The 21,763-nt window shown below is 41.2% G+C and overlaps 1 protein-coding gene and 1 pseudogene across 1 annotated transcript in view; one reads left to right on the forward strand and one right to left on the reverse strand.

The window, feature by feature from the left end:
- SND1 (staphylococcal nuclease and tudor domain containing 1) overlaps nt 1-21,763 on the reverse strand; it is a 406,385-nt gene that overhangs the window by 192,608 nt on the left and 192,014 nt on the right. The window lies entirely within an intron of this gene.
- LOC123789495 (small ribosomal subunit protein eS8 pseudogene) lies at nt 374-18,040 on the forward strand (annotated as a pseudogene).

The following is a 21,763-nucleotide window of genomic DNA, read 5'->3' on the forward strand; positions in this document are numbered from 1 at the left end:
GCATATGTAGACAGGAGATTGTTTTAGAAGCATCAATAATTAGCAACATCTGAGGTGGCACACAACATCCTTTACAGATTTACCAAATCTCTCTCCTGCCATACATATTCCCTATTTTTTTACTTTCCCTTTGAAATAATGTAATTCTAAAAATAACTAAAATGGATATTTTTTTTAATCTTTTAACCTTTAAAGGCTCCTTTTTTCATTTAATAAGTCCTATCACTAGGATGACCACCAAAGGCTCTGAACAGTGGCTAGAGACTTTCCCAGAATTCATGACACAAATTGAAAACAAAGAGGAAGCTTCAAATGCCTCGATGTCCCTAGACAGGGTCAGCCAGAGACTAGGGTGAAATGAGGGAGAAAAGCAATGATTACCAAGAGCTCTATTAAGGTGTCTGGAGTGTTCGGAGAGGACATCCTTGCTCCTAACTCAGAGACCCACCAACTCAGCTGTCGTTATGTGGAACATAAGACACGGTGTGACCCACAGAGAAGCATGACCCCAGAAAGCCAGACTCAAGAACGAGCAAGTACGGAATGAGACTGATCTGAGCAACCTTAGAAGCAAATCAGGCAACAAAACAAATGAAACCAAAACAAAGAAACCCCACCCTTCTGAACAAAACTCTCCAGTAAGTTTTAGTTCACATTTAATGAGCATTAAGAAGATGTACAGGTTCTAAACACAACTGTTCTGTCGATGAGAGCATTTTCTAGAGACTGGAGTTGAGATATGAAAGTCAAGAACTCTTGGAACAACGACTCTGTCTTCTCTTTATACTTTAATGAATCCTAATCATTCTTCCTCAGCAGGAGGAGGGGGGAGAGGGAGGGGAAGAATGAAGACTGATGGAGACTGACTTCAATTTGAAGAACTCAAAAGGATACACAATTCAAATGAAACCAAAGGAGACTCATAAATGGGCAGACTGGCAGAAATGAAGAAAGGAAGAAAAAAAGGAAGAAAGGACGGCGGGGGTGGGGGAGAAAGGGAAGATGGAGGGGAAAGGAAAAGAAAAAAAAATCATTCAGTGAATAAATTACTGCTTTGTAGACAGATAAATCCTTGAATCCCCACAGCACACATCCATCAAAACTTCATTATTGATAATAGGCTTACTCCTGAGCACTGACAAAAGCCTCTCTAGCTTCAGAGGCCATGTCCCACTGAGCAACCAACAGTACTCTTCAGTTTAGGAAGAAAAGAAATAAAAGCAAAGATACCTAGAGACCAGGATTTCAAAAGTGGGTGATGAAGAGATGTCACTTCATATTCAACCTGCCCAAAATAGCAAATTCTCTACTCCAAAGTGTCTCTGAGCCATATCATACCCATTACCTTATTTCCACTCATGTGCCACATGAGGTCATACCTACTCTTGACCTCCTGAAAGAACAATTAACAGACAGGGAAATAAGATGGAAATATACTTGGAAGCAGCAGAATTAAACATCTAATCCACTATATAACTCTGGCGAGTGGAGAGAAAAGTGCTGAAAAATATGGGTCAAAGTGATTTAGAAAAGGAGGGGGAAGAAGCATAACATCAAATAGTTATATAAAATAGTTATGCTTACTAAATAGACAATTTTATTCTGCCCCCGGGACTTCTGCGGTGCTGTAATCTTATTGCCACCTCTTACATGATAGTTTCATTTATTCAGCAATATCATGGTTATGACTTTCTAAGACAAGGAAATCTGTGGTATTATACTCTATTATGCTGGCTCCTCTGAGTCTCACTGCACTTACCAGCCACATCTGAGACAGTTGGGACAGTGATGGCCGCTGGATGAAGTAGGAGGGGCATATTAAATATAAGTGGCAATAAAACGATGTCCACCTTCAAATACCTAAGATTTCCCCCAATCTCCAACCCTCAAAATAAGATAGAAGAGAAACAGTGAAGAAAATAATGTCTGTTTCATAGACAGAAACTGCATTGACTTTTCTGAATCTCCCTTATACTACAGGAGAGAACACAGGGTATGGACCCAAAGTGACACTCCCGCTATTAGACAAGCATGCTTCCTTCCCAGGACACAAACAGACCCTTCAAAAACAATTAAGCAATTAAATGCTGGATCCAGTTTGAAGAAAGTAAACTGTCTAACAAATATGTACTCCCAATCCAGCCAAGTTGGTCCCCTCAATGCTAAATATGCCATGCAGTTACATTTCCAACTATTTGCAGGACATGTGAATTCCTATGATTCATCACCATGTAGAACTCAGCATTTCAAAAATAAAACTCCCTTCCCCAGATTAAGTGTTTCTAAAACCTACGAAATCAGCTCATTCTCCTAACGTCTCTAACTGTAGGGCCATCATACTCCTAGTCACCCAGGCCCGATGTCTCTTATTTCTACATAAAACTAGTTGTCAAAACTTTGAACTCAAATTTCCAATGTTTCTCTCATGAATCCTTTCTTTTCTTTCTCCCAGTTGTGGCTCCCACTGCCTCTCACCCAGACTACTCCCCCCCCCACCGCCCCCGTTTCCTTGCAATGCTGACCAGTTATAAACACTGTCAGTTGAAGCCCTTTAAAGCATAGGCCTTGAGAGTAATCCTCATTCTCAAAAACACCACAATCACAGAGACCTTTTTCAATATGGAGACAATATTAAGTTATTATATATGAAATGATGACGGAAGGGAAGGAGAGGAGAGGGGGTGGAGGGGGAAGGGGGATTCAGAGAGGGTGGTGAGGGAGAGAAGGGAGGAGGAGGAGGAGAGGGTCAGTTTAGGAGAAAGACAATGGTTTGAGGGAAGGAGGGGAGACGGACCTTTTAAAGTAATATTCTACATGCTTTTACACATTTATTAAATCCACTTAATGGTCACAAAATCCCGAGGAATTAGGAACTCTTATCATCCCTATTTTACAGATGAGAAATGTAAGGCATGGAAAGTTTATAAAGGTCACAAGGGATAGTTATAAGCAAGAAAGGCTATGCAGAGACTTGGCATTTCAGTGATGAAAAGGACCTTGCTAATCACCTTACCCGAGCCCCATGCTGTAAACATGAGATGACAAAGATTTCTTTGGTTTTCACTCACAAGATAATTTCAGATTTCGCGAACACCTACTGCGAGTTTACAACAGGACAGGCATTTAGCACATTAACCTACTCCTGCTTGCGACACGCACAGTGCTATGTACAAGCAGTAAATGATTCAGACGTACCACGAGCAATCCTGTTTCTACGTGGCACAGCCACGATTAGTAGCCCGATTTTATATTCCAATTCCAGTTTTCCTTCGGCTAAACAGTGCCACAAATTACAGGGTAATAGGCTATGAAAGGTATTCTGCAACAGAGCCCTCATATGCCTCTCTAAACCTAGTCCATTAAATGCCTCTCAGTCTTCTGCTCGGTCTCAGCCCATTTCGCTACCAGGCAAGTGCCTTGCAGTCTCCCCGTCTCTATGCTGTTGGCTGTGCCACTCGTTTTGCACTCATCTTTGCACTGATGTAGCTTATTATCTCCCTTTGTATATATATCTTGTTTTCCCAACTAGATCACATTCCTTACCAGTCCAAAAAGAGCCAAACACTTAGTAGGCACTCAATAAATATTTATTGGCTAGCTGATTGATTTCACTCTTGAGTTGCCAGAGGGTTCTGTGGGCGTTGGATGAAAACAAAGTAATAACTGACTCATAGAATTTTTGAGCAAAAAGTGCCCAAAGAGATAAACCAATAACCTCCACATACAGATGAAGACAGACACAGAGAGAAACGGAACATTTTAAAATGGGTTGTCTAAAGAAACACAGAGAGTGATACCACCGCAATGGGCATCTAAGATCCTTCAGATTCCCTTCAGATTCTCAGCCTATTTTCCTTTATGGTACTGCTGTCCTTTAAAAATTCTATAACATGGGGGGCACCTGGATGGCTCCATTGGTTGAGCATCCAACTCTTGATTTCGGCACCGGTCATGATCTCAGGGTGCTGAGATTGAGCCCTGGTTGGGCTCCACGCTGGGTGTGGAGCCTACTTAAGATTCTTTCTCCCTCTGTCCCTCCCCCAATTAAAAAAAAAAAAAAAAAGCAAAAAAAAAAGCTTAAAAATTTTTTTATGAAATAGGAATAATTATTTTGTGTACATGAATTATCCAAGAGGCCCTTAATCCATTAAAAATTTATCAGAATACTAAAAATAGGGGCGCCTGGGTGGCTCAGTCGTTAAGCTTCTGTCTTTGGCTCAAGGCGTGATCCCAGAGTCCTGGGATAGAGCCCCGCATTGGGCTCCCTGCTCCGCTGGGAGCCTGCTTCTTCCTCTCCCACTCCCCCTGCTTGTGCTCCCTTTCTCGCTGGCTGTCTCTCTCTCTCTCTGTCAAATAAATAAATAAAATCTTAAAAAAAAAAAACAACACTAAAAATAATCTAGCTACCTATTCCTCCTACCGCTCTATTACTGTTAGCTAAATATATATAAATTAAACATTTAATTATTATAATTATATACTTATTATTATAAATAATTATTTACTTATTGTAATTACATAATTATTATAATTGTCTTCTGGACATTTGGAGGACTTTTTTCTGGGGGATGGGGAGAAAGGATTCAAAAACTGCGTGATGACTTTTCTCTCAATATATATTCCAACACAAGATAGAAATATACGTTGTAGACATAAATATGCTTTCTTCATCCCCAATTTTCTCTGCTCCTCTTTCCCTTGAGAAATGAACATTATGCGAAAGAGCAGCAGGAGGAGCAGGGACAGAGGTGTGCAGTGAGGATGTCCTCAAACTTCTCTCCCTCAGGAATGGTGGAGGGCATTCACCGAATTTGTCCAGTCACTGTCCTAGACTCATGAATCAATTCACTGACCCAGAAGAGGTCCTGCTACAAAAGATGATCATAGTCATTCCATACTTTTGTGCACGGTCTCCACACACGTTTGAAAGACAAATATTCACATGTTAGACAATGGATGTAAGATACTGTCCCCCTTTCAACAGAGGGCAATATTCCACTGTTGGAGCTTTCTACCACATAAGATGAAAATCAACAGATGCCTACCCTTGACCCTGTCCCTAGCAGCCAGTGCACAGACATGTTGACAGCAGCTCTGTCAGTGAAATGCTCCTGCCTTGGGAATGATGCAAAGGAGAAGAGGTGGTCAGAATTCATTTACAATGGTATCTTGCCTCTGGGGCAGCACCCCATGCAAGTGGTGATGGTGTCCTAGCCACACAGCACCAAAGTAAAGACAATTATCCTGCTTTCTGACCCTCTGGAGGTGCCCTGATCCCCATTATTTTCTAAGTTTGACACTCTGGCCTTAGGCCAGTTCTCTTAGCTCCTCATAACTTCCCAACCTATCCTCCTCTTCTTTAGGACAGAGTTGTTGCTGTTCCTTACAACCAATAACATCTTAATGGATTTAACTGACATCATGAAGTTGCATTCCCAAGAGTTTAAAGAAAAAGTCCCTAAGCATGGGTTACATAGGTCACAGTGTCCTCCCTTAGCCTGGGAGCTAAGGCCTAAGGTGAGAGGCAGGTACCCTAGTAAGGCTTGCAGAAGTCTGTAGGCCCTATAAAGGCCATATAAGGTGCTCCCTTCCCAGAGTCCCACTGTATCACCCAAATCTTATCCCATCACAGGGTCCAGGCCTGGTGGTTGGGCAGCACCAACCTTTAACTTTTTGCTTAGGTACTTAGTGTAAGGGAGGCTTACTCTATCTTGCCCTCACTACCAGCTGGGTAAGGACTTACTGATGTGATCTGTACCTGAACACTTGATCCTCTGTGAGGTTCCCCAACCAACCTGTAATCCAACAGTTCCAGCCACTTGCTAAGGAAAAGCAGAAGTGCAGGAGAAGATGAGCAGTAAAGTGAGGGTGGCTTTGAGGATACTGCCATCAAGAGAATAAAAGTCAGTTTAGGAATGTCCATAAACATATTAAAGTGTGTAATATGAAAGGCAAGAATCTTAAAGTCATGAAAACATGCACCTATGCCTTTACAAAAATACTACTATAGTCAGGTATAGGGATCAGTTATAAGTGCTTCTAAGAATGAATGAACAAGGTAAATGTAAAGAAGGCCTGTTGTTAGTGAAAGAGATATTCTACTAGTTATTTCATTTGAGTTTCTAAACAAAAATGATGTCCCAACTACATTCATTTTAATGGAAAAAACAAGTTAGAGGTGGTCAAATGCTTACCAGTAAAAACAATTTCATATCTTTAGGAACTAAAAACATTTCATTTTAGCTTAGTCTGTTTGGTCTGTCTGCTTTCCAACATGCACACGAGAGGAAACCAACTTTCTAAAAAAGACATTCATAGTGTGGCAGAGGTTTTTTTTTTTTTTTAAAGGAGGGTCTAACACAGGCATTATCTCATATCAACACTTTAATAGGGCAAAAAATCTTCATCTAAATTATAAAAAAAATGAGTGAAGAGATAGAATAACATAGTAAAACAAATGAATATGATAAAAAAAGAAATGTTAAGAATAAATGTTGGATCAATTCTCCTTCACCCAACAAGAGAGAAATTATACACAGCATTTATATTTATTCTTCAATAGTGAAAGCCACTTAATGTTTCCCACTTCCTCCAGCCTTTTGTGGCCATAGAGAGCAATTATGAGCTTGTTTCATAAAGAACTCATGGCACAGAGCAGTGATTCAGGGCAGAGGATCTCAGTTCTTACCCCAGCTCTCTGGCTGTTTAAACTCTTGTGAAGGAGCTAAGTCTGTACCAGTTTCTGTAGCTATAAAATAAGGGAGTAGATCTAAATGCTCTACAAAATACATTAGAATATATGTGAGCTAGGACGTCATTTTAAAATGAACTAGCAATTACCGATCAATAGCCATACATATTTGATAATAGCTTCATCTTTCTATCAGTATTTTTATATGGCACTAAGCTGATAATATTCAAGGCAAAGTAGATTATGTATCGTTTCAGTAAGTATATGAACACTAAGGGATGTTTATATACATTTCTGGTTATGGTTTGTAGAATACTGTGGCAGCAGGCACAATTTCTTCCAATCCTATTAGGGATTGTAAGAGCCCTCTCCTTTCTGTGTGTACAAAAAACGGTGGGAAAGGGCGGAAGGCCAGGCTGCTTGACAAATTTATTTATTCTCGACAAATATTTACTTATTCTTGACAAATATGTATTCAACTGTTTAATATCCACTACTTCTTTAAGATATAATGCATTACCCAAATATTCTGGAGTATTAAAAAAGAGGACAGAGGGATGAGCAAATAAAAGTATATATGTGTACGTTATATTTTCTACCAAGGAAACTAAAGACCAATTTTGGATTCTTCACTGGCTAGCTCCTTATACTTTGGCTAAGTACTTTTTTCAATGGCAAGAAACTGCCTTTACTCACTAGCAGAAATGTGTTCAAAGAACTGATGCAAGAGTAGAACTGACATTTAACAGGAATTTATTACATTTCTTGAACCTCTGAGGCTCACTAGATTAGGTAGAGTAGGAGGTTTACTTCTGATCTTATCACTGAACATAGTGAAAAAAAATCAAAGACTCACTTTACATTTACATAGTTTGCCAAGTACTGTTTTGGCCTATCAAGCTTACACTTGAGTAATATAAGTAGCAGCAACATGTCAATAAAACAATTATGAGATGTTTCTTGAATCGTCCTTATGAGACTATATAAGATTACTGCACAGTAAATATTAACAAGAGAGGTAGACTTCATTACTATAGACTACAAGGAAATATCAGAAATACTTCATTATAACTATAGAGTTTAGAGCTGAAAGGGTCTTAGTGTTCTACTCCAGTTCTCTCATTTTACGGATTGTAATGTCTCTGAATCTCAGATTAGCAAACTATTTAGTGACTAACTTGGACTAGAACTCAGGTCTCAAGTCATAAAACAAGCATCCTTCCACCATGACAACCTCCCACCAGTTTCATATAAAGACTAGAAAAATTATTGCTACACACAACTCAGATGGACCTCAAAGGCATTATGCTAAATGAAAAAGGTCAATCTCAATGGATCACACACTGTAGGATTCCATTTATATAATGTTCTTGAGATGGAAAATGGATTAATGGTGTCATGGATGTTGGGAGGGGAAAGGCGTGGAAGTAGCACAAGGGAGATCCTTCTGACGACTGAACAGTTTTCTGTCTTGATTGTGATGGTGGGCACACGAATCTACACATGTGATAAGAGGGCAGACACACAATGCCATATTCCTGACTTTGATATTTTACTGTAATTATATAAGTTGTAACCATTGGGGGGAATTGGCTAAAGGGTACATGGGATGGACCGCTGTACACTTGTGCAACTTCTGTGAATCTATAATGACTTCAAAATAAAAGTTAAAAAAGAAAAAGCCAATAGAACTTGAGCTTACTAAAGAGAAAACAAAAGCACCATAGATTCTAAGCTCCATTCTCAATCAGAATCATCAGAATAATCTTCATCCAGAATAATCCTTTGAAGATTTAAAGTTGGCAAAACTTGCCCTTACTCCTCTGCTCAAAAACTCCACAATGGCTCCTATCTCATTCAGTGTAAAAGCCAAATACTTACAGTGGCTTACAAGAACCTATTAGGTCAGCTATCCTCCTGCCTGGTCTTCTTGATCTCGTCTCTCACTGCCCCCACTTTTGCTCTCCCTGCTCCAGCCACAGCACATTCTTTCTATCCAGGCACACTTGCACCACAAGACCTTTACCCCTGCTGTTCTCTTTGCCCTCATACCACTTGCTCCTTCACTTCATTCAGGTCTTTACTCCTGTCACCTTATCATTAAGGTCTGAATACCTACTGAAACTGTGCCTCCTTCCAACCCTGGAATACCTCCTTTACCCTTCCTTAGCTTTATTTTCTCTAGAGCACTTTTGACCATCTACATATTTCTACATATTTTGTTTACTTGTTTGCCACCATTAGAAATTCCCTCCCAAAAGACAGATTTCTCTCTACAGTATTCATTACTTTATGCCCAGTGCCAAGAGCACCTGGCACATCGTGTACTTAAGAATTAACCTGAAGAGACCAGAAAGAAAGAAGAAAGAGAAAAAAGCAAAAACAGAAACAAAAACAGAAACCAAAGTAAAAAAGTAAAACAAACATGTCTGTGTGGCCTAAGGAAAAGGTGCAAGTTAGGGATTACATATAAATGAAGCTGCATTTCACTTAGATTTGCAATCATGAGACCAATTCTGGCTTTAATTAGAAGAAACCGGACAAAAGATATTTACCTTTTAAGTCCCATTTTTCTGTGCTATCTTACCGAGAGGACTAAAGTGAAGACCCTCTAGGGTCCCAGACAAAGCTAAAATTCTAAGTGGGTCCATGCGAGGCACAGAACATCTGCATCTCAGGTCTAACCCAGGTGAGTCTAGAAAGGCGATAAGCATGGCGAGTCATGGAAGGTATTTGAGCATTGGTTCTCTCAAAGACCCTGTATGTATGCACTGGGAATAAAAAGAGAGAGACCTGTGACCTAGCGCTGTAGGCTCGTGAACCTTACAGTACGTAAGTGCAGGGGGTGCTGAAGCACATACGCAGACGCCCCGTTCGGGTCTTGTTCGGGCAGGGTGCCTAAGATAAAGCTTCCTTAAGACGAGAAATGCTGAAGGATGAGTAGGAGCTATCCAGGAGAAATGTATGTTCCAGACAGAGCGAGCAGAATGACTTCAAGAATAGTGAGTTTAAGCTGTTTTTGTTTTTTACAGAAATGATGGATGAGAGCCAGGGAATGTTAAATATAAACATGGAGAGGTAAGCAAGGGCCAGATCACGGGTTTGTATGATCCTAGAGGCTGTGGATGATTAATGAAGACTTTTAAGCAGGAGAATAACAATCAGATTTGCGTATCAGAAAGCCAATTGTGGCAGTAGTGTGGAAAACGGATCAGAAGGGAGTTAAGGCCAGTAAGGAGACGGCATAAACCAGGCAGTGAGGAGAAAAAGGCTGGAATGAACTTGATATATACCAGCAGATAATCAGGTATGGAGAGTGAGAGAGGAGGAGATAAAGATGACACTTTGATTAGTGGAACAGAAGACTGACTAAATGGTGGCACCATCAATCAAGATGTGGGATCATTCAAGGGAAGGAGTAGCTTTTTAAAGGGGAGAACACGAGCTCAGTTTTAGCCATACTGAGTTTTGGTATCTAAGAAGTGAGGTGCAGTAAGTACTTGGCTATATTCGGGGGGAAAGCCTGATAGAAAGAATTGGGCTAGAGACCTAGGTTTGGGAATCAGCAACGTCTACCTAAAAATTGAAGCAATGGGATGAATGAGGTCACCCACGGAGTGATGGAAGCCTGGGAAGCACGAATATTTAAGGAGCACTCAAAAGCAGACTGAAGAGAAGTCATCAGAACTGTAGAAGGAAATCCAGTCAAGTACGCTATATAAAAGAAAAGAGACAAAAAATCTGAAAAAGATGGTGGTAAGTTTCAAATACTACAGAGAACAAGTATAAGCAAGGATTGAGAAATGTCCTTAAGGGAAGCACAGATCTCCTAGGTAAGCTCAGTTCGAATGATGTTGGAGGGGTCAAAGTAGATGGTAAAGGAAAGAAGAGCAAATGGAGACAGAATTAAAATTTCTTTTAACTCTTTCAATTAACTTGGCTGTGAAGAGAGGACAAGAAGAAGAAAAGGAGCTACAATAAAGAGAGAGGACTGGAGAATAATTTCTAAAAGTTAGTTAAAAAGAAAAGGGATAACTGATGGCACAAAATCCCTAGGAGACCAAAAGAGAATTCAGAGCATGTATGTAGAAACATTAGCTTGGAAAGAAAGAGGCTGAAATCTTCCATGGAGACAGGAAAGCAGGAGCTAGAAAGCAAACAGGGGAAAGACAAGTGTGGAGCTGCGAATATCAGGTTAAGGCATTTTCTAAATAAGCCCGTATTTTTTCCATAAAGCAGGAGATGAGGCTGTCTGCTGAGAATGAGGGGCAAGAAGAAGAGAGTAGGGGGCTGAGCTGAATATCTGAAAATAGCTCTTGTGGTAAAGTAATGCAAAAACAGCACTTACGGGGAATCAAGCTGGCAGTGGTTCGCAGGGAGAACTGGAGATGGGACAGCCTGCAGTTGGGAAAGGCTTATGGGAGCAGGCTACTGAATGCACTGAGGTCTGAGTTGTGAAGTACATGGAGTGGAAGGATGGCAAAAGTTAGCACGGAAGAACCGATAAGGGATTTTGTTAACACATCAACGAATCCTCCACCCCTTCCTAATCAACCTGCTTCTCCCAAAGACCTCCAGAGTCACCAAGGCAGGGTCAAACATTCTCGGTTATTTCAGCTCCTGGTGGGAACCACAGCTATGGATGGCTTGTCCCCGCCTTGCCCCCGACTTTTAGGCATCCCAGTCCAAAATGTTTGCTCTGCTTCTTGAACGATGGAGCATAATCCAATTTACCGACCCATTAAATCTCAATGACCATGCCCATTTAAAGCACATCTGGAACTATACCCTGTATGAGCAGTGATCAATTCTGACAGCTGTCCGATCAACCTGGACAATTCTTCAAAATGATCCTATTCTAGAATCTTGGCGTCTATCCAAGCGCACTACGTCACAGACTGATATGAAAAGGAATAAAATCAGTTAGTGAGCACTACAAAAATGGGGTCCACTCCAATGCCTGGGGTGCTTTTGAATAAGCTACACAGGGATTCCAGGGCACACCAGTCTAAAAGTCTCCATTTTTAGTCAACATTATATTAAACATATTAGCTTTGAGATGAGAGGCGGACATACAAATGGTAATGGAAAGCAGGAATGTGGTAAGTTAGGAGGGATAAGCAAAGAAAAATAGAGTTGATAATCATCACCATTCAGGGGACAGGTGAAGCTCTGCATCAACAAAATACTGACGGAAAGCCATGCACAGAGACAAAGTACCAGGATCAAGATTGACCCTTCAAGAATGTGAAGCCAAAGGACTTAATTATATCTCTTAAATACATATATATCAAAGGCAAGGTATGTCACTTAGAAAGAGCATATCCATTTCCTCCTTCTCATTTCATCTCTAAGTTCTAAAGACAGACAATCAACAATGTTTTCAATAGCTGTATGGCATCTTTTCTCAGAAGAAATATGCAATATGCTACTGCTTTGAGCCACATTTACCTAACCTACTTCTAATCTTGATCTTCCTAAATTAACCAAATGGAGAGAAACCACCTCCAATTCTTTATAGATAGGAGCAAAGAGGTCTGGTAACTTAGAAAGGGCAATGGGCAAGAATATGTAAACTCTAGAGAAATTCAAGAAAGCCAGCACATGTGCGGATGTCCTTAGAGGGACACACTAATGTAATCACCAGTAGTGTCTCTCTCTCAATGGAATTCCTGCCTGACTGCTGATCTGGGTGCAAGCTAATTTCCCCCATGGTGAATACTGCTGTTGAGATGCAGAACTCTCCACCATCTGTTCCCCAGAATTAGCATAATGACAGATTATCTAATCCCTAACATTTAATTGATACAAATGGCGCTCTTACAACACCAGTGCAGTCATATCCTCATTCATGTGGTCTTATCTCCACCCCATAACAACTGGTCCTCCCACCCTGCTGGGGATGGATCTGGTCTGGAGTTTACCCCCAATCCTGCCTAAAAGTTCAGGTGCTCTACCATGAGACACTTTCCTAAAATATTTTATTCAGGAGTGGGAATACAGCTGTTATTCCAGATGCATCTGAAAAGGGGCATGTTGAACAGAAAGAAAATCTGTCTCTAGGAGACTGGCAAAACTACTGTGCAGGGCAGTGCCTCCTTGATTTAGATCGGATTGAAAATTTCAAAAGGGAAGACAAAGGGTTAAGTCAGGGCTGATCTGGGGCCTCCCAACAAAGCGAGAAAGGCGAAAAGAAAGAAACCAGAAAATTAAATGGGTAGCAATGCAATATTAACAGGAAAGACTGTTGTTTTTACAGATTCAGGCGTTCTAGACAGACCGAGGGTAGCATTAAACAAAAAATGGGAATCAGACACCTAGAAAATCAAGGACATGTTCACAGGACCAAATAACTAGAAGAGCACAATCAATAAGAAGTAGAATGGACAGCTGCCTGTGACACCGAAAAGAGGAAGTGAATTGTCCTATCACCAGTGACCAGTATAGAGACAGTTCAACTGGAAGGAAGTGAAAAGCCATCAGAATGTACTGAAAATAATTTCCAACACCAGCATTTCCTCAGAAAGTGAGCTTCCAGGGTCAAGAGAAAATATTACAAGAAATGCACTTGCACATAAAGGGATACCAGGTTTCCGGGGGGGGGGGAGGGGTGTGGGAAGATTTTCTTGTTCACTGAATATATAACTCTTTGGATATAAGTGAAATCATTAAATATTTATTTAAAACATTAATCTAGAGGTATTTTTAACACACTACATTTCAGAAACAGTTGTCCTCAAGCGCAACACACAATGTACACCATCATCAGAGCCACTTTCTAAGATCGTTTTCTTTCGACTTCTCCCAAAATTTTTACGCATAACTGTTTTGGAATCTACATATAATGCCACTATCAGAAATACTTTCCTTAAGTCACAAGTATTCATTTTCATAACATTTGGATGGCTGGTTTCATCACTTGTTCTATAGGTGTCTATTCATTCCTCCACAGCGTGAGTCCCTAGAACTGGGGTTCCAGGCTCAGAGTCTGTTTTTAATTAAAGTTTTATTGGAACATAGCCACGCCCATTTGTTTGCATATTGTCAATGGCTGCAAAGGCAGAGTCGAATAGTTGGAATAAGACCAAATGGCTTTCAAAGCTGAACTATTTACTATCTGGTCCTTTACAGAAAAGATTTGTCACTCCTGCCTTAGAGTACTGCTTTTTAAGGAGAACTTCAATAGATCACTTCCTGGGGCACCTGGCTGGCTTGGTCATAGAGCATGCAACTCTCTTGATCTCAGGGTTATGAGTTCAAGCCCCACAATGGATATGGAGACTGCTTTAAAAAAAGAAAACAAAACAAATAAAATGAATAGAATAGAATAGAATAGAATAGAATAGAATAGAATAAATAAAAGGTCACTTTCCTAGGACACCCGGCACTTGCAGTCAGGGAGACATACTCCCCAGAATAAGTGTTACACTGTGCAACAAAACTTGGCTCATTTTTAATGATTCTGCAATGTGATCTTCATGTAGCACTGCCTGAGGTTTTAACAAGCTCACTGATGTGTTCAAACTAAACTACCTGGGGCGCCTGGGTGGCACAGTCGGTTGAGCAGCTGACTCTTGGTTTTGGCTTAGGTCGTGATCTCAGGGTTGTGCGATCAAGTCCTGTGTCAGGCTCTACACTCAGCCTGGAGTCTGCTTAAGACCCTCCCCCTCTCCCTCTGCCCACCACCTCACCCCCGCCAGCCACTAGCACATGCTTGCTTACACACTCTAATAAATCTTAAAAAGTAAATTAAAAAAAATCAACTGAGGAAGCACTCAATAATCCATGAGCTTCTGTGAAGACTCAAAGTAGGAAGATTTCCTCTCTTCTGATCACTTGGTGGGCAGGGGAGGCCCACACCTGGCATTTACTGAGGGTACTATGCTCCAGCCACAAGACTCTACAGACATAAACTAGCCCCTCTCTTCCAAGGAACACTCACAATGCTGCCATTAAGAGCAAGGAAAGCAACCAACACCGTCATTTCTGTGGCAGCAGAGGCAGGCAGTACAGAGAAAAGTCACATGGAAAACTGGACTTGCAGCGGGATGAATGTCACCTCAGGAAGCTGTTGTGAGCAAGAAACAAAAGACTATACTTAGATTTTGCCTGGCAAATAGTAAGCGTTGTGTGTTGGTGATCACTCTTGTTGGTTTTCATTATCACTGACACTGGCCTAGTTGTGTTACTCCTTCTGCACTCAGCCACCTTATTCATAAAATGAGGGAGGTGGACTAGATAGTCTTAAACATATTTCCCTACTATAAAATCTGTTTTACTAGAAGAAAAAAAATGTTCTATGTGCAGCCATGAAGATACACGTTCTCAATACAAGCATTTTTCAGGAAACAGCTGAAAAGGTGAGCCTGACTTCAGAAGCTCTGTCCAGGAGATGAAGCTATCATAGCAGACGCCTACTTCAAATCCAGAGGGCCTGGGAAGAGGTCACCCTGAGCTGATAAAGACATTGTGTTCACCCCTTCGGCAGCAGCACGTGGCCTGGGAGAGCAGCCATCCATCCGCAGCGCTCTCAATCACACACGCCACTGCAGAGGCAAGATTCACGGCTCTAGCGGCAACAGGCCAGTGTTATCCAATATGCATGAAATCAAAGTTTTCATCATTTCCAGTGGTCAAAGGCCAGTGAGTGATAAATCCCAGAATACCAGGATTAATGAAGGAGTCATTAAAACCCAGCATTAAATCACTTCTGTAGCCAGTGCTGAGTGAGGTCTGTAATACATTACAAGGCTGATTAGAAAGAAACAAGTTCCAATTTAGAAATGAATTACCTGATTTTTTAAAAAACTGATTGGATGGCTATCACAGCAATTTTGTTATTACAGGAGAAAGAGAGAGTGGGTAACATATAAGTTATGTCATGGATAGGAAATTATTATCTCAAAATCACAGGGAACAGAATTTGGAGGTAAATAACGTCCTAAAGACAGTACGATGGAAAAAGGAGTCCTGACACTGGCCAGATTTTACTTCTTTTTTTAAAATTTTGAGTGCAGGGTGTGTGTGTGTGTGTGTGTGTGTGTGTGTGTGTGTGTGTGTGTGTTAAGGGGGAGGTGCTGTTAACACTTTATGCCCAGGAAACAAGTTTAATCTAGAAAAATTCTAGAATAACCACATTCTGATTACAGTCAGAGAGAGGATGTGAGCTGATACCAATGAATTATCTTCTCATCCACAATGAGTACTGTCTTATTGTTGGACATAACCTATCAATATGAAAAACAAAAGCCCTCAACAGATACTCTAAAGATTAAACATGGTGAAAAACATGGGACTGGCTCAGGTGGGCAAGGCTCTGACCTACCTATACCTACTCCCATTTCCACAAGTTTCTGACTGAGAAAAACAGAGCCTCCAGAGCCTTCTACTTACTTGTCATGGTTCTATCCTGGGGCAATGCACTAGTTAGAAAACGCCACCAAGCAGATGCTCAGGCTGAGAGAATCCCTTTATAGGCAAGGACTTGCAACCATAGCCTCTCAACACACAAAGCTCATCAGCACAGGCAAGGTCGTGAAAACAGTTCCAATTCAAACAACTGGAACCAAAATAGGAATACTTCTTGTTCTCGACTCTCCCCCTCTCTGCCAAGCTACTGTGAGCCAAGACTGACATCTCTCCCTGAAAACAAGTCTTGAAGGATTCTCTAAGACCAGGTGATATAATGCAAATTCTTATGTGTTATAATCAGATAATATTCAAAATATTTAACATATGGCACTGACTAGAGTTTGTCATACTTGTATATACCAGCTGAATATAAGTCTTGTTTATAAAAATAGAAAGGTATGAAAGAAAACAGGCAGGGTCATAAATGTGGTTGTATCTAGAAGGGTAACAGGATAATATAGCAAATCACTTGCGGATATTAGTTTAGATTAAAGGCTGCCAAATAATTATGCCTCAACCATCAAAACACACATCCTTAATTTCAGATGCACCAATCTACACCCCCAAAAAAGAAAACAATTAACTCAAGGGCTTCTTAAATATTTAACTATCGACTTCAGTCTTTAAAAATCCTACATCTAGCATTTATCAAGTCTAACAAATAGATAGATTATACTTCAATTTCTTTGGTCCCCAAAAGTATTTAGAAGATACAGTTTAGGTTAGTTAGTAACAACACTACCAACAACAAAAACATTAACAATACCTTCTACTGCCAAAGACTTCCTCTTAAGGAGAAAATTAAAAACAACAGCAACACAAACAGTTGCCAACTAGATGAAAATCTATGAATCTGATAATTATAGATAGAGGTAAAAGGAGTATTAGATGTCTAAATTCGAAGCTCTTGGGGTGCTGGGTGGCTCAGTCCATTAAGCGTCTGCCTTCAGCTCAGGTCACGATCCCAGGGTCTGGGAATCGAGCCCCGCATTGGGCTCCCTGCTTAGCTGAGAGTCTGTTTCTCCCTCTCCCGCTCCCCCTGCTTGTGCCCACGCGTGCTCTGTCAAATAAATAAATAAAATCTTAAAAAAATGAATAAAAATAAATAAATTCGAAGCTCTTTCCAATGTTTGCACCTTGGTACCTCAGGTAAACAATTTAACTTCAGGTCATGTCAGTGGTAAATGGCAATGAGGCCACTAAGTAAATTGGCAGTGGTAACTAAGAGTTAACTACTTGGGTAAAGTCTGATTCTGCAAATCCAGACTTCCAACTAAATATAGTGTTTATGATCAAAATCCTGGGGAGGGAGGGATACATAAAAGGAAAAATGCACGGTTAGCTCTTTTGCAGCCAACACAAGTTGCCACAAGACCAGGGGCAAGAGGAAGTCCCACCATAAGAAGAAGAAGTATGAGCTGGGACAGCCTGCTGCCAATACTAAGACTGGCCCCGCCACATACACACACTCCACGTTCGGGGAGGCAATAAGAAGTACTGTGCCTTGAGGCTGGATATGGGGAACTTCTCCTGTGGCTCTGAGTGTTGAACCCTGCAAAACAAGGAGTATCAACACCGTCTACAATGCATCCGCCGACGAACTGGTCAGCACCAAGACCCTGGTGAAGAACTGCATCGAGCTCACTGATGGCACACCTTACTGACAGTGGTCCCTGGGCCGCAAGAACGGGGCCAAAGCCGACTCCCGAGGAGGAAGACATTTGAAACAAAAAACAGTCAAGGAAAATTAAGAAATATGATGATAGGAAAAAGAATGCCAAGATGGGCAGTCTTCTGGAGGAGCAGTTCCAGCAAGGCAAGCTTCATGCCTGCATCGCTTCAAGACCAGGCCCGTGTGGCCGAGCAGATTGCTACGAGCTAGAGGGCAAGGAGCTAGAGTTCTATCTGAGGAAAATCAAAGCCCGGAAAGGCAAATAAATCTTCCTCCCTTCTATCTTCAGTCATGTAATAAAGGTGTTTATTGTTCTGGAAAAAAAAATCCATGGCTAGACTTTAAAGCCATTGGGAAAACTTCTGGCTTCACTGCTACTACTTCTCTCACCCCTAAACACACCCCTAGTTAAAATTCTCTTTCTTAAGAACCTGAGAAGAGGTTTAAAGAAACTTTAGATTACTAAAAAGAGCTACTAAGAGATTAAAGAATATTAGCAATACTGTTTGTTACTTTCTTCTTCGACAAGGGCCAGATAAGGGCCTTAGGAAAAGAGGGCGGGTGAATGACTTACTAAGGTCATGCCACATGCTGGAGGCAGAGCTAGAAATAACCACTACCCCTTTAGCCCCTTCACTGCTCTGCCATTCTGTACGTATTCTAAACAGAGCTGGTACGACAGAAATTAGTGGAGGTAAAAGGCTATGCTTAGGGACCAAACTGATCTGAGAAAAGATGCATTTGTCAAGTTGCTTTTATTCTTCCTATTACCTATATCTAACTTATCTGAGAATAAAAAAATGTTGGTTTTGGAGCTGCACATTAGAATCACCATTCAAAACACTAATGCCAGGCCCCATGCCAGGCCAAAAAACCCAGAATGTCGAGGGGTGAAGAACAGTATTTTGAAAAGAACAAATGCGGAAGGGGGGCAGCACCTGGGTGGCTCAGTTGGTCAAGCATCTGCCTTCAGCTCAGGTCAGATCCTGGGACGGAGCCCTGCATCAGGCTCCCTGGCTCAGAAGGGAGTCTGCTTTTCCCTCTCCTTCCACCACCCCACTCATGCTTGCTCCCCCTCATGCTTGTTCTCTCAAATAAATAAAATCTTAAAAAAAAAAAAAAAAAAAAAAGGAACAAATACGGTACCTAGATTTTAAATATGGGCCACCACTATTTTTTTTAAATGCCCCAGGTGGTTCTACCATATAATTATGAGGAAAAGAACCCAGACAGAAAAGTTCAAGTAATATATTCTCTTTTTCCAAATTTCAAGGGCCCAAGAGTGACCTAACACAGCCTAAGGCCCCCAGAATCCTAAATGTATTAAAGAACCTGGTACTCCCCAAAGAATAAGAACCTAAGAATTGTTGGTAAGCATAGACCAATTTTTGGAACTGGTTCAGGGAACAGAAAATTCATTCCTATTGGTTCAATTTAGGTCACAGGAAGACAAGTGATAGGTTGTGAGAGCAACCAGAGAGAAGATTCCTCAGATTCCTCATCTTTGTCTCTTCAGAACAGAACTGCCAGTTGCCATGTGGCATTTTCTAGGCAGCTGTGATGAGCCCCCTCCAAAATGCAGGCATCACTTGGGGAGGGGGAGTTCTCCGCCTCTCAGGCGAATAAGGGACAAATAAGCAAACTCGTGGCCATTATGACAAAACCAGGCCTACGTACCCAGTTTATTATTAGCCTGACATTAAACACCACTTAAAAACAAAACAAAACCACCCGCCCACACAAACACACACCCCAAGACAGAAAATTACATAATGGCATCTGGAATGATCTGCTCTGACAGTGAAAGTAGAACCAGCCAAATCACAGAGTTCCAGTAAAGACCAAAATGGGCATGAGGTAGCCCCAGAGAGTCATTTTCAAGTCCTCTAGTTGATGCAAACGTTGAGATACATAAACAATGCTTTGTTTAGAGGAAGAAGTCAAAATAACACTCTAGATTCTGGAAGGTTGTCATCCTGCTCTGAGAAGTACCAAGTCACTATTAAGTGGAAGAGTAACTCTACGCTCTTTTAGCAAACCCAATCATTCTAGAGAAGTTAGAAGAAAATTATCTTGGCACAAGTTGCTTCTTAGGGTGGAAGCTCAAGAGAAGCTCTGTCCTATGGGTCAGAAAGAAAAAAAGGGCCCAGTAAAGAATTCCACTGCCTGTACTGTTACAGTTTACAGTCCACAACCCAGCCAGCGGGCACCCCAGGAACAGGAGAGTGGTGTTCTTATTCCCCGGCATCCATAAGCAACTGGACCAAGCCCAATGTCAGTGTGGCTGTGGTTTAGAATATGTAACTGCTTTAGACTTACCTGCCTTCAGAATCTCTGCAAGTAAAAGCTCTAGAAATGAGTCTCTACTTATAAAACTATGTCAAAACCAAGTTGTCTTCTGGGGGTCAACATTTTTCTCTAAGACTTCGAAGACTTAATACTTTTTCACTAGATGCTTCTTAGCTCTAGTATAAGCAACAAATGAGCCCCACAAAAAGGCTAAGGATTTTGAAATTTCTTCTTCTCTCCTACTCTTTGGGGAGGGCAGGGTTATTCTGGTTCCTGGCTGAAACACACAGTAAGCCACTACAGAGCTTCTGTGGTCAACCCTCACTCAATGGTCTGATCACTCCACAGCCACAGGCTGTGCTAAATGACAAGTGAAGGAACAGTTTCAGAGGGAGGTTGTTGAGGAAGTGGTGACAAGAATAAATGTTCTGTATAGCTGCTCCTTAAAGAAAAAAAGTGATTTTGCAATCACTGCCAGCATGATCGGGGAGGAGGAGGTTGGTGAAGAAGAGATGGTCTAAGAAGTATAACATAATTCCCCTTGCTGTTGACCTAATATATGATGGTTTATAAATCACAATTTTAACACAATAGGAGCTCACATTAAGGCAACAGTCTGCTGAGTCATAGTTGATATGTAAGCAGATATATCAGAAATCTAAAAGCTCCACGTAAAACCCACACTAGAAACTTGATAGAAGACAGTCCCAAGTTTCCTTTACCTGTTGGGAAGTTCATGCTGTTATTAAACATCTCCAAATTCTATCATACACATTGACTTCAAAGGTCCAACTATTTCCTCTCTCCAAGTTCCACTTGTAAACACATTTTTACTGATGGCACAAAAATTCACAAGGGCATCACAACAGAGAGGGTCATTCAGTAAGTTCCACAAAATACAACTTTCAGTAGAACTATTCAGGTGGGGCAGCACAGAAAAGCACTTCCTAGAAACCTAAGATTAGTAGCCCTCTGCCTCTTCAACCACTTCAGATATGGAGACGGGTAGATCACTAGCTATAGCACTATATCCAGATAGGCTGCTTGCTAGCACACCTCTTGCTCTGAAAGATTTTTTTAAGTAGGCTCCAGGCCTAGTGTGGAGCCCCATATGGGGCTTGAACGTAGGATCCTGAGATCAAGACCTGAGCAGAGATCAAGAGTCAGATCTTAACCAACTGAGCCACCGAGGCACCCCAAGACGTTTTCAATAAATTCCTTTTATTAAGGGATAAACTGTATGTGCATTAAACTTCTTGAAACATGAAAACTTACTTATGAATACCACTTGTACCTTTATGCAAGTACTTATCAATCATTACTGTATTAACATAGTATATGTTTAAGATTTAGAGGGGAGCACCTGGGTGGCTCAGTCGGTTCAGTGTCTGCCTTTGGCTCAGGTCATGATCCCAGGTGGGATCAAGCTCTGCGTTGGGTTCTCTGCTCAGTAGGGAGCTTGCCTCCCCCTCTCCCTCTGCCTGCCACCTCCTCTGCTTGTGCTCTGTCAAATAAATTAAAAAAAAAAAGAAAAAGACTTAGAGGAAAAATGGATATAAGTTAGCTATCCGGGTAATTTTTAAAAAGTGAGAAAAGAGGTAAATCCAACTGAAGGGCCTGGAATGGAAATAAAGGACTACTAAAGGGGCGCCTGGGTGGGTCAGTTGGTTGAGTATCTGACTCCTGATTTCAGCTCACGT

The sequence above is a fragment of the Ursus americanus genome, chromosome 3, assembly GCF_024610735.1.
Source record: "Ursus americanus isolate L20-20 chromosome 3, mUrsAme1.1.p, whole genome shotgun sequence".
Lineage (NCBI taxonomy): Eukaryota > Metazoa > Chordata > Mammalia > Carnivora > Ursidae > Ursus > Ursus americanus.